This window comes from Notolabrus celidotus, chromosome 22 (genome assembly GCF_009762535.1).
Source record: "Notolabrus celidotus isolate fNotCel1 chromosome 22, fNotCel1.pri, whole genome shotgun sequence".
NCBI lineage: Eukaryota > Metazoa > Chordata > Actinopteri > Labriformes > Labridae > Notolabrus > Notolabrus celidotus.
Window position 1 is genome coordinate 22,431,530 of NC_048293.1, and position 13,880 is coordinate 22,445,409.

At 43.2% G+C, this 13,880-nt stretch overlaps 1 protein-coding gene across 1 annotated transcript in view; it reads left to right on the forward strand.

Annotated features, from left to right (window-relative positions):
* Positions 1-13,880, forward strand: part of adck1 (aarF domain containing kinase 1) — a 70,219-nt gene that overhangs the window by 4,942 nt on the left and 51,397 nt on the right. The window lies entirely within an intron of this gene.

The following is a 13,880-nucleotide window of genomic DNA, read 5'->3' on the forward strand; positions in this document are numbered from 1 at the left end:
TGATGCCACTGTTTAGTTGCAAAATGAAAACCTGGTCCTCTGTGCAGAGAAGATCTGACCTCAGAGTGATCTGACTCCTGTGCATGCAGAGTCTGGGTCCCCTGTCTGTGAAACGTAGACATACACGACATGCTGCTGCCGTCACAGATACCTGGGTGTGATGCTCGAGGCAGAGGGCGGCATTCAGTGAGGGAATTCCAGTTATGAGTCGCACCTCGTCGCAGCGCTGGTGAACACTGTGGGTGGTGGGTGTGTCATTTTAGAGGCTACACCTGCAGCACACATTTGATATAGCGTTGTGAGGATCTCATGCAGATGGTTGCAGGGTTGGTGACGCAGATTTAACGTAACTTTGAACATCGATAGACATGGTTTATAACTTACAGGTGAGAGCCAAGAGACTAAACGTGACAATTTTGTAGACAAGTGTTGCTCCACATTAAAGATGGATGCATACATCACATTAAAAGTACATAAAATGAGATAAAGTGTTATTATGTTTTATCCAGACGCAGGTTGATGACTCTTTGTAGTAACTGTTAATGAATGTCTCAGCTCAAAGGGAAACAGTCGTTTAATCTTCAGTTGGTGGTTTAAGATTTAAGATGAATCTCAGGTGTAGACTTGCAAACATCAACAGCCCACGTCTTGATTCAACATTTCTCTTCATAGTCAAATCCAGCGACGGAGCCACCAGGTATAAAGGTAATAACAGTAAATGCCAGGTGATGTGCGGTGAGTGATGTGTGCTGGCGGTAGTTAAAAGGCCACAGCTCAGTCAGGCTCACTCAGGAGACGGCTGCTGAAAGGTCAGAGACCACCTACTCTGACAAAAAGTGCTCTGAGAGCTCCGCTGCAGCAACACAGCTGCACTGAACCTTGAAGAGCATGGTTCAGCATGGCTGGCCTTGTGTATGTGCCACGCACGCACACACACACGCACGCACACACACACATGAGCGCACACATATAGACACCAGGTTCAACCCTTTGGGCCTCGCTGGTCAAGCCTGGCTACCTTTGCTGATTAGAATTAATGCATGCTGCTGATTTAATACAGAGCGCGGGCTCGCCTCCTCATTATTATGAAGCCATAGAGGTGAGCCGACAGTGCCGCGGCTCAATTCAGGGTCTTTGTGCTGCTGATTTTTCCTGTAAACAGAGGACAGGATGGAGAAATGACAGGGAGGACAAAACCAGACTGGAAACTGATTCCAGTTTTTTTTAACACGTGATGAGATGATGAGTTATAAGGCTGATTGATGATGACTTTCTCCATTTTGGACGTTAGGATCAGACAAAAATAAAAGAGAGTTTTTGTCTTCTGCACTTAATTTGACTGCAGGATCATATTTTGTTGAATGAGCTTCCTTGAACAAAAGCTGCCGACATCAGACTCTGATGACATCAGTCATCAGACTTCCTGACATCACCCTGAGTAGTACATTAAGTCTGCAGCCCTGTGTCGTAAAGAGTCTGACTACGTGTAGCTCATAAAATGATGACTGAATGTTTCTGTTATTTCTAGCAACAGGCTTCAAAAACCCATGTTCCAGCGTTTTTCCATCAGAGGAAGTTTTCATGTTGGCGCCCTCTGACCTACAACTGTGTGTTTGTTTCTCGTCACGAGGGCCACATTTGACTGCACGTTTAATGAGCTCTTGTTTCTGCATCTCATCTTATCTCTGCGAGCAGGCAAGCTGCTTTCAGCCTCTCGTGAAGAGCTTCACTCAAAAGCCACTTAAGCAGCCAGCCTTCCAGGCTCATCAAAGGCTGCCCTGAGTGAACCGAGGGGCCATTCACAGCCAATTAGAGTGTATCACAGAGCAAGCATGGGAGCACTCTCAAGTCTGCCAAATGAGTGGAGGAACATGCCCTGCAATGAGAGAACAGATGGACGGCTTTTTGTCCTCTGCAGCTCTCTAAGTTCTGCTGTGATTTCTCTCGACCTCGGGAACACGCTGGGGCTCCACACTACATTAAACTCCCATGTAAAGTGCAGCAAACACTCCAGAAGCAGGGAGAATGAGTTCTGTGGTTTACATTCAAACATTTTCTGTTAAAACGCAGAGCTGTTCAGCTTTCCTGTGAGTTATCACACAACTGCAACTAGAACTGGACCCTCACAGCTCTCATCTCTCAGACACTCAGCATATTTGGTTTTGAGGCTGTTTGGGATCCGTTTTTAGAGCCGGACGTCTGATTTCAAAGACGTAGTGAAGTACAGTTCAATGTAAGATCCAAACAGGGGGGCATGAGGGCCAGTCAAAGCCTGATCAGCTGTCCCAACAGGCAGGATCAGTTTGTGTCATGTCAGCTGACAGCATAGTCCGGCTCAGTAGCTGCAGAGCCACAAGTTTACCTTGTAGCAGTCCATTAATCCATCCATCCATCATCCACCATCCTTCCATCCATCCATCATCCATCATCCTTCCATCCATCAATCCATCATCGATCCATCCAGTTAGCTGTCCATCTATCCATCCACTCATCATTTATCCATCAATTAATCCATCCATTCATCATCTATCATCCTTCTATCCGTCCATCCATCCATCTGTCTGTCCGTCCATCATCTAACTAGCAATTTATCCATCCGTCTGTCCGTCTGTCCATCCATCCATCCATCCATCCATCCATCCATCCATCCATCCATCCATCCATCCATCCATTTATCCATCCATCCATCCATCCATCCATCTATTAATCTATCCATCCATCAACTGCGCCATCCATTTGTCCATCCTTCTACGCTTCCACCTTTCCATCTATCCATTCAATTATCCATCCTTTCGTCTATCCACCCATCCATCCATCCATCCATCCATTCAATTATCCATCCTTTCGTCTGTCCATCCATCCATCCATCCATCCACCCATCCATCGATCCATCCATCCATCCATCCATCCATCCATCCATCCATCCATCCATCCATCCATCCATCCATCCATCCATCCATCCATCCATCCATCCATCCATCCATCCATCCATCCATCCATCCATCCATCCATCCATCCATCCATCCATCCATCCATCCATCCATCAACCCATTATTCATCCATCTATCCCTCTGTCCACCCATCATCAAATATTCCATCCATCCACCCATCCATCTATCTGTCATCCACCAATTATTCCATGAATTCTTTCAGCCATTCACCTTCCAATCAATCAATCCATGTAGCCATCCATTTTCTATTTGGGGTTGAAGGGGACTGTGAGACTGGTGAGAGGTGGGGTTCACTTGTACAGGGGTCCAGCCAATCACAGGGCTTAAAAACAGAGACAACACAATAATGCTGTGTGGAGAAAGGGACATGTTACAGTGTCGTATGCTCTGTTACCCGATAAGCCTTCAAACTCTAACATACTGTCGGTTTAACAAACAGATCACCTGGATTAAAGATTCATCATCTCACCTGTCCCTGAAACACTTCACTGTGCAGCCACTCGAGAGGGAAGAATGGAGCTTTTTGGTCCAGTGAGAAAGAAGAATTTCACATTTGAATATGAATGTACTTCATGAGTTGGTATTTTACATTCCTTCTCTCATGCAGGCTGCTTCTGACTCTCCACTGAGCTGAATATTTGGTCCTTCTGGTAATTCATCTTAGAACCTGAAAAGATGAAGCCACCGATACAGTGACTGCAGTTTTTCATTCCCACAAAGCACAACCATGCAGCCGTGTGCATACTCGTGATGTAAATATTCAGTTACTTCTTCTTTTGAATATAAAGTCCCGTTAGTTACTCAGTTTCAAAGATACGCACATCTGTCCATCTCTGGCTTTGGTTTTCCAGATGCCCTGTCCGGTCCTGTGCTGATAGGGCAGATTAATAGACAAAAGAATGAGAGGAATTAAAATGCACATCAGTAGAAACCAAACAAGACCAAAACCACCAGAGAGCGCTGGGTGATGGAGATAGGTCTTTATCTCTGGACTGATTGTGCAATTCTTAACGCATCTCCTCCACTCTCTTTCCCCGTTTTTTCTCCCCCTCTCAGGGAGTTCAGGTTTTTCTCCGCTATCAGCATCTCATTACAAGCCCTGCCAACAGATGATTGGGAAATTAAATGTAGCTTGCTTAACTCATTTGAATAATGCATGAGGACCCTGGCTGAGGCCTGTGGGTGGAGAGGGGTGGTGCAGGGAGAAGTGTCTCGAATGTGTTGTGTGAGAACACTGAGTAAACATGCAGAAAAACATCGTCGACATTCCTCAGATCGAGATGTGCAGATACATCGTTACATCATCTTCAAACTTTCAAACTGGCTTGGTAATTTTTCAGCCATTAATTGAAACAAACCCATCCTATTACACACAGAGCTGCATTTTGTAGCGTCTATTCAGTGCTTTTCCCATTACAAGTGTGTTAATTATGATGTTGCAGTGTGAATTTGTTTAGAAGAGAACAAATTACTCCAAAAAACAATCGACTTTCCACACACTCGTATCTCATTATCATCATTCTGTAAAAGTTTAAATCCTCAGGAGACATTTTGGGAGAGCTGTCCTTTAAAACGGTGAAAGTTAAAGACAAAACGGACAAAGCTGCAACAACCACAGAGAGTTAGAGGACATTTCCAGAATCTAGACTTGAAGGTGCAGGAGGCAAAACAAAATGCATGTTTTGCATTCATAAACGCCGACAGCAGCATACAGTTTACCTTTGGTCACACCCGTGCAGGAAGTCACGATTAATGATCTGCACAGCCATGTTTCTACGGTATCACAGAATGGACAAGATGATGTTTGGTCCATTTATAAAGTCATCTGACAGGACGTTTTATAATTTCTTTGGAGTTTCTTCAAACATAAGGAGCGCACTAGAGGATGCTTTAAGAAGATTTTGGATGAGTGATCCATTTCACTGTTAATATTTGAAGGAAAGGACCAATCCTTGGGGTGATGGTTAAGCTCAGTGGTTCAATCTTGTGACCCATGTTTTGATGCTAACACCTTCTAAGGAGCAGCCCCTGTTCCCCTCTCTGTCTTGCTTGATTCAGACTCTGTCCGCTGTCCTGTCCTCTCAATAAAGGCACGAAAAGCCCCAAAAAGTCATCTTTTTAAAAGAACTCTTCTGACAAATGTTCAGGATCAAGATCATCAGAGGAGATGTGTTGCAAAAATCAGCTCAAACTGGAAGTTCCTCAGCTGTCCAAAGTCAGCCATCTAGGTGAGGAAATCACGGCTTGACCTTTGGATAGCATTCCCACAAGGGATGCTATCCTATTTCAGTTGGAGGCTGCAGTTAATCACGGATCGATCTGCCAATTAGCTTTGATAAATATCCAAACTATAACATGACCTTGAGTTTTTATGGGTAGATCACTGAGTCCTGCAAAATGCGATGTGGATGTTGAAGCTTTGGGCCACAGACCAAGCTGCAGCGTTTAATAGTCGGCCCAAAATGGCACCAAATTACAAACACATCCTGAGGGTATGATGTGTTGATGTTTACGAAATGTGCGGCCATATTTTGTTACGTTTCGTGACACCAGAGAGATTGAGCAATATTTTATCCAAACCAGAACCTCGCCTCCCCCTGAGGTTGGTTTGACCCCTTCATAAGATTCTCTCTTTCCGTAGCATCCTGAATCTCATAGTTCCCTATTCCCAGGTCAGCACTGATACTGCTCTGATTAACCTCAGCCTAACCTCCAGTATTTGGGCAAAGCCTGCGATGGCATACAAAGAGATCCAGTCTTTGATTGAGAGATTGAATAGAAAGCAGCGTCATGAGGAGATGAGACATAAGATGAGATACTCTCCAAGTCACAAGGTTATTTTAGGGGTTGAAAACAGGAGGGAGAGGGGGGGACAAGGGGAACGAGGAGGAGGAGGGGGCGATGATGAAATGGTGACAGTGAGGACAAACAGATACTGATGTCTAATGATCCCCTTGCTTCCTCAGCTGCATAAGAAAGAGGCAGGAGCATACAGCTGATTTGGGAAAGCAGCCATTTTGAAGGTTTCCTTTCACAGCTGAGATGAAAGAGATGAACGAAACGCTGATTCACTCTGCACATCTGCAAAGCTTCATGCAGATTCTTCTCCAGCGTCAGCTCAAGGTCACGAAGGGTTGTCTCTTAGCCCCATTAGAGGGGTATAGGTTTAGGTCATAAGTGATGTTAAAGTTCAACATGGAGGGCGATCTCATAACCTATCATCTTGTCCATTAACGTTCATACCTCTGGGAACGATGGCCAGCTGTCAGGGCATGTTGATGTAGCCACGGTTAGCAAAACTTCCTTTGCTGCATTGTGTAACGTTCAATTAACAACTGCAGAAGAACACCCTAGGGATGCACGATGTTATCAGCTTCATATTAGTGTCAACTGATAAAAGCATTGACATCAAGAAAGCTGTTTGCAAAATGAGTTTGAAAATATCAGGAATCAGATATCTGCAGAAATCCAGATATCATGCATCCTTAAACAGCCTCTTATATGACTGCAAAGCGCCATCATTTCCTGGTTAAGTCCCTCTCCTGGAGGAGTGCTTGTTATCTGTTTCTATTGAGTCACAGTTTCACTGTAAAGACCGGGTTCCTCAGAGGCTTCCTTCTGGCTTCCTTCAGCGTTATGAACCTGAAACAGAAACTGATGTTCCTGTAATTAACAGGTCTTTAATTTGCTGAAATAACAACATAATGATGCAGATTAGTAAAAGGTCTGTCCTCAAGAGAAGAAAACAACTTATTGAATTTTGTCTTCTATAACTGAGTGTGATGATATTTCACGCTGTCAGGAATATTTGATGTTTTATCTGCAAATGTAAATGTGTGTTTTTTAGTGGGCCTGACGTCATTCTCACAGCTGCACCAGCTTGATCACTTCTGTGCATGCCAAAATACGACACCAGTCAGCCCCTGTTGTGGCAGTATTTTGGCTTCAATGGAAGGAGATGGAGGTGTGTCATCCATATTTATATACAGTAAATGGTGCAACCTATGAAATGGCAACAATTGGACTATTTCAAGACCATAACCAGCATCGTTTTTGAACACAATAATACATTCTTTTTTTTTAATTTATCCTTTATTCTTGCAGAGAGGACACAATGAGACAGAGCTCTCTTTACAGGGGTGCCCTGCAGCAATACAATTAACAAAACAAAACACATAAAAACACAGTAAAAAATAGTCACCGATACATTAACAACACATTCATACTTGCAGACCCAAACTTTTCTAAATGCTTTCATGTTTTAAAACAATTGCAAGTATTTTAGATTTAGATTTAATGAACTTCTACACACCTGATAACTGATTTAAAGATATCATCCTGCCCAGACTGCAACCCAATTTATCAGATTTAAAATAATTGCATTGAAAAGAACAATTATTTCCTCTGAGCTGCAAAGTGAAGTGAAGTTCTGTCAAAAGAGAAGTAAAAGGATGCTTCACTGTGTACATGTAGTAACCAGCTGAGTCCACCATTGTACGGATCATAATATCAGACAGGCTGCAGTCGACCTCTTCACCAGCAGATGTCAGCGTTCACCACCTCCCTCAGAGCTTCTGTTGTTCTCCTACAGAGAAAAGGAGGAGGGTACTCAGCGTAGATAAGTGCCCACCACCAGCACTCCTCGGGCTCCGGCTCTCTTGAGGGACACGCTATGTAAATACGAGGGTGGGGCTAGATAACCGCTGACCTTGGCGTGCTCGTGACAGCAGCTTATCAGCCAAACAAGTCTGAGGTGGGAAAATCCTTTGAGGGGAACGCAGAGCAGGGAACGTTTAACATTTGCCTCCCATCTGCCTGCTGTAGTTAGATCATGGCTGACAAGCTGATCTCCAGCAGCAGCATAAACGCTCCATTTCTCCGTCACTGCTGCTCTCTCTGTGCCACCCGGGGCAGAGGAGTCAAACAGCAGCTGGCACGCCGCCTCAGAGCATTAGATGGGAACATTTTTCAAGGAGCGGCTACTCAAACATGATGTGTCATAAATAAAAAAAACAGAGGGAAGCTTTCCTTTTCTCCCCTGAAGCACTTTTTCCTGAGGATTTTGTGAAACTAACTTTGTGCACCAACTAATGGAAATACAGTTGTTTGCATTAAAAGTGAAATAAAGGGAGCAACATGAAGAGGCGTATCTTTAAAAACTTTATGCTCTTTTCAACCGTGCACAATGCAAATCTAAATTCATTGCAACAAATAGGAATAATTATTTCATGAAACAACCAATGCTTTCTCTCTCAGTAGCGTTCATGTCACCTGTTGGATGGAGGCCGGTGAATAGTAGTCATGCATTTCAGCTACCTGCAGATTAACAGGTGACAACTCAGTGGTGTTAAACTGCTTTTTGAGATCCAGGAGGGACACGTTTCAGAGTCTTTGAAGGCCACATTCATCATAAATAGAGTACCTGATGTTGGGACTGTGCAGACGCAGAGACAGAGCTCACTGAACTGCAGGCCGTCTGGTGCAGTGAACTTTGTTTTGTTGTTTTTATTTACACTAACAGTAAAAACTAATAGTCAGTGTATGATGTTGCAGTTAGCTGCCTCGTGAGCTGATCCTCACTGATCCTGAGTGTCCACCGACCTGAGACTGAGAGTGTTTCCGCTGTTCATCTGCCACCGAGCCACAATTACTGAAGCATCACAATAAAATGCAGAGCATGAAATTAACTGTGGCTGCCCCCCACACCTCCACCTCCACCACCTCTCTCTCCTCTTTCTCTCATCCCTCCTTCATGTTTTTCACTTCTGACACTGACTCCCGTATTCTTTCCGTTCCTCTCGTATCGCGGTGAGAGAAAATAGCATCACACCGAGCACAGTGAGGGCTTACGTCTACGCTCGGCTTTAGCAGATAACAAACAGCTCGTATTTTCCCACCTTGTTGTACGGCTGCTGGCCTGTGTTCAAATAAATGAAATTTTTAATATGCGGAGCGGCAGAGAGGCCTGAGCGGCGCCTCAGTCTATTTAGATACTATACATTCTGTATCACTGTATTAAATAGTGGAGGCTTTCTGTGAATGGCTTTGCTAACTCCTCAGGCTTCACAGCTATAATACTCGTAGACGAGTCCTATTGACTACACAGGCATAAATCTGCACACATCCACACACGGCCCCCCCCTCCTCTCCCCTGTGACAGGCAGCTAGATGAGCCTCAGTGAGCTGAGTAACGAGCTAATCATGAGCATCCCAATAATAAATAGGCCTTGTTCATAGTCCACTAATCCCAGTCATTTAGCCCCAGTGTGGCAGCAGAAATCAATTACTCCAGCTGGGCTCCCAGTGCAGGACGCTGCTCTCTGCTGTCCAGCTGCACACGACACACACGACACACACACACACCTTTGACTCCTGCAACACCGCCAGACATCAGCATTTATTTATTGATGTGTGTTTGAGATACCAATTAATTCATGGAATCACACAATCAGAAACTCACCAGCTCAGAATCTAAACACTGTTTTTATCCTCTGCTGCACTTTATTTAGAGCTCAACACTGGGTGTGGTTAAGGCTCAGTCTCTGCATTAACCACACCCCTGTATTTTACTTATTGATCATAGTCTTACAATGAAGGTCAATGTCTTTGATCACTATGCTCCAACAGCTCTGGCTAGGAGGCCCTTTGTAGGCCTTTACGTGGGACTTCCACCAGATCTGCTGCGGTTCGGCTCCGTGCTCTATCGTCCATCAACACCCACTGGTAATGGTTGCGTTTTCGAGCAGGACCGCCGAACAGCTGGAGTCATGTGACCGATGTTTTCCTGCGTTAATCACTGAATCAAGTATTCTCCTCCTCCTCTCCTCATCCATGTTGTCTTTCTGGTCCTCTGAAAACCTCTGACCTGTTGACTCCAGGCCTGGCTCCGCTCATCATGACAGTTTGTTGTTGTAGTTAATTGAAATACGATCTGGTGATAACACAGAGTGTTTTATTCTGAAAATTAACCGGATGTTTTCATTTTGTTTTGGTGCCTGACTTCCTGTCCCGCTCCATCTGCTCTGTTGACATTGATGCGTCATGCTCCAGCATCCGGCACAAATAGAAGTCTTGTGTATCTGATCCGGAGGACTCCGACCTGCCGGATCAGAGACCCAGCTGGAAAGCAACCGAGCGGATCCAGTGGAAGTTAACACATTGACTAGTATAGAAACCTATCAGAGCCGGTGCAGTGACGGATAGGAGACAGATCTGGTGGACTTTGGCCGCTAGCCTCCATTGATGGAAAGCAAAGCCAGCGGGAAAATGCAAAAAAACTGCACTTCACATCTGCATCAAAACACCTATTCTTACAGTTGAATTCACTGTCTGTACAAAGGGGCGTGGCTTATTTCACTCACAGGTGCGGCCTGGTTTTTACTTGACTCCACCCAAGTCAGCACTTCTAGTAAGGTGACACATTGATGCAGACATCTCTTTTTAGAGATCACAGTTGATGGGAGCCGGGATGTCCTTATGTCCTGCTTTTGCTCTCCATACAGACAGTTTCTCCAGCACACTTAAGCCTGCTGATACCTGATTGGTCAGCATTACTTTGCGGTAATTATAGTCTATTTATTTAATGATGTTTTTCAGTAATCATGAATTATATATTTTGTCGTCAATGTTGAAATCCGGTTCAATTCTCAGAGATCCTCCGTCACCTGCAGGCCTGTACGTCCGTAATCTTCAACAGCGTGCAGGGATCATGTTTACATCCCTGAAATGACGATTTTCTTTTACCACATTTCTTCAAGCTTTACTGAAATCTTCCTGTTTATTCTAAAAGTATCTGAAAGGAAACTGCTGCAGAGTGAAAGCTGATTTATTGGTGCACTAAAAGCTTTTCAAGGTTTCTTCTTTTCCTGTTCCCTTAACTCCTAATATCTAATCTCCTTCCTTTTCACCCACTACCATCCTGCTTTATCAGTATTCCTCTTGTTTTTCTTCTTTCCTCACACCCCACCCTTTGCAGCACACACACACACACTTACACACACACACTTACACACACACACTAACACACACACCTCTGGCCTTTTTCGTTACTGTCTTTGCTAACCGCGTGAGGAGGATGTGTAGAGATACCTTGAGGCGTTCAGCACTGAGCTCCCGTGTCTCCGTGTTGTACCACACATTAACCTGTGTGTCTAATTCTCTAACAAGCCCTCTGATTGGTCGGCGCGGATGTGGAGATGGTAGGCGGAGGCCAGTGTCGGCCTATCGCTGAGCTGCACGCCCCTCAGGCTGACAGCGAGCAGCATTGCCATGGTGATGTCATCTTCTCGCTGTGAGCCCGCCTCCGTAGGACAAAGCCCTCTGATTACCGTGAGAGGAGAGACGAGTGATGAAGACTCTGATGATTAGAGCAGGAGGCAGATTTTCACTGATCAGAGCCACGAATCAGCTCACAAACACGACCTCAGGTGATCTGCTGCTTCGAGGCCGGAGCTGCTGCTTTAAATCCAGACTCAGGAGAAATGATCTGAATTAATAAACACGTAACTGTTGATCAGATTTAACCATTATTTTATTTTTTAAACTCGTACTCAAACACGCTTTGTCGTTTCATGACAGAGAAGTGAAAAGGCTTTAAGACTACAAAGAAATGTCCTTAAAAACTCTCTTCTGTGGAGCCTTTGAAACAGACGACCCCCTGCTGAGAGCCTCAGGACATTGTTTTTATAATCCTGTTAAAATGGATCTGAAACAAAAACTCTGATAACCACGGCCTTCATTTTATTTTCAAAGGAAAGCTCGGGCCTCAGTCTTTGTGGTCATTTCATTCTGCTACTGTTGTTAATGAAATTATATTACGTGCTGTATTAAACGCGTTGACAACATGCAGCGGACTTAAATAACCTCTCAGTTTAGGCTGCACAGATTCTTCAGATGTGATCACGGACTGATTCGTCATGTGCTGACGTCAAAATAAACAAAAACACTGTCAGCACCTTCAGACTATTTCAACTGCAGAGTTTTAAGGGTTAAAATCAAAACACACACACACACACCTGGCTGCAGCAGGTGAATGAGGCAGGGTGAGATGGGGGCGGAGCCTGACACAGGAGGCCTGACTCAAAGGAACTACAAATATGGGCGTGCCTTTTTTTGGGAGCATGAACTCTGGATACAATTTTGCCTTTTCACACCTAAAGAATAAATGTAAACACTTTTTACAGAACACATAATTAAAATTAAAATGAAGGATATAAATAATGATAAAAACTAATCTAACTTAAGATTCTACAATAATCTAATTTACTGACAAACCTGTGGACGATCACAACTTTCATGTTTTTATTTTCTGCCTCTCCAAACTAAATTTTGATTTGACCCATCTAAGTAAATTTTTCATTTTTATCTCCTCAGGATTAAAAATCCAGAAGAAAAACTTTCATCTTTTAAATGTTGTCTTATTTTGAAGTTTAAAAAACTAAATTGGGGGTGCTGATGGCCTAGCAGTTTGTGCAGAGGCTACAGTCCCCATTTCAGTTGCAGGTTCGACTCCTGGCCTTGACCCTTTGCTGCACGTCTTCCCACCACTCTCTTACTCCCCTTTGTTCTATCAATAAAAGAGAATATGCCAACAAATATGGATATTCTTTAAAAATAGCGGTCACCACATCATGTTGCTGATGCATGAAAAGTTTAAGATCATTTCTTATCATTTGTTTTTAATCATTTTTGGGCCGTGTCCGAAGCAAATTCTGCAAGCGTACCAAAAAGAGAAATTCAAAAGTTAAATAAAACACTTAATTTGTTAGAAATTGAAAAACAATTCTGCAAAATCAAAAGTTAAAATATGCAAAGAATTATTTATATTATTTATAAAGAATTAAATATTTGATTTTAATAAAAAAATTCTTCAAAATGCTTGTTGCTTTATATTTGAACAACAAACTTTTGTTCATAGCAGCAACGTGCGATCATTTTAAACATGAAACTGACGACCAGTGAGACTTAAAGGACAGGAGCTGTTTGGAAAGAGTGTTTTCAGTTGAACATGTAAATATAAAATCATCAGACTGCTCATGTTTTATTTTACTTTACTTTATAAAATAAGAAAAGAAACATTTTGGATGAATCAATAATGAGTTGTGTTTTATAAGGGAGGATAATGATGAGGATATGAAACACTGAGAAATTTCCAAACATGTCAGTTTAAGTAAAACCTCTGAAAGGTCAATTTATGAAGTTATTAATTATCTTTTCTGAACATAATATCTTCTCTTAGATTAACTTTTTAAGCCACTTAAAAAAATGTTTAATTTCTCTGGGAGATTTTTTCCTTTATGACAAAATAATTATTCCTTTTGTTTATTTTTATAAATAATCAATCAGATATCGAGTTAGCCGAAATTATACTAATGCCATAATTTTTTAAAAGCTCAGGAAATAAAAGAAAAGGAGTTCTAACATTCAGCATTGATCCCAAAAATGTAGTTTCTGTAAATTATAACTGACTCTGCATTTTTAATGAACCATATTGATAAACTTCTCACGTGCTGAAGTCTTCATGCCTCGTCAGACATGAGTGTGCGGTTCTGACGGAGCAGCGTGTGTTCGTACACTCGGAGCAGAAAGGCTCATCTGGTGATCTCTTGCGGCTTGTTTCTGTCATTGCTTTGTCAAAACAGCCCAGATGACACTCATGTCAAATGGTCCTGTGGGAACATTACTTGTGATACTGTGTGTGCGTGTGTGCGTGTGTGTGTGTGTTTTTGTGTGTGTGTAGGGGGGGGTTATAGAGGTTAAGGGGAGCTAATTTCACGCCTTTTTATTTGTGCTGGTCTCAGGAGAGGAGCTCTCTATAAGCATTATCACCTCCAGCTGCTTCAAATGGGACAGACAGGGAGGGGCCCCATGACCCTCCCTACACACACACACACACACACACACACACACACACACACACACACACACACA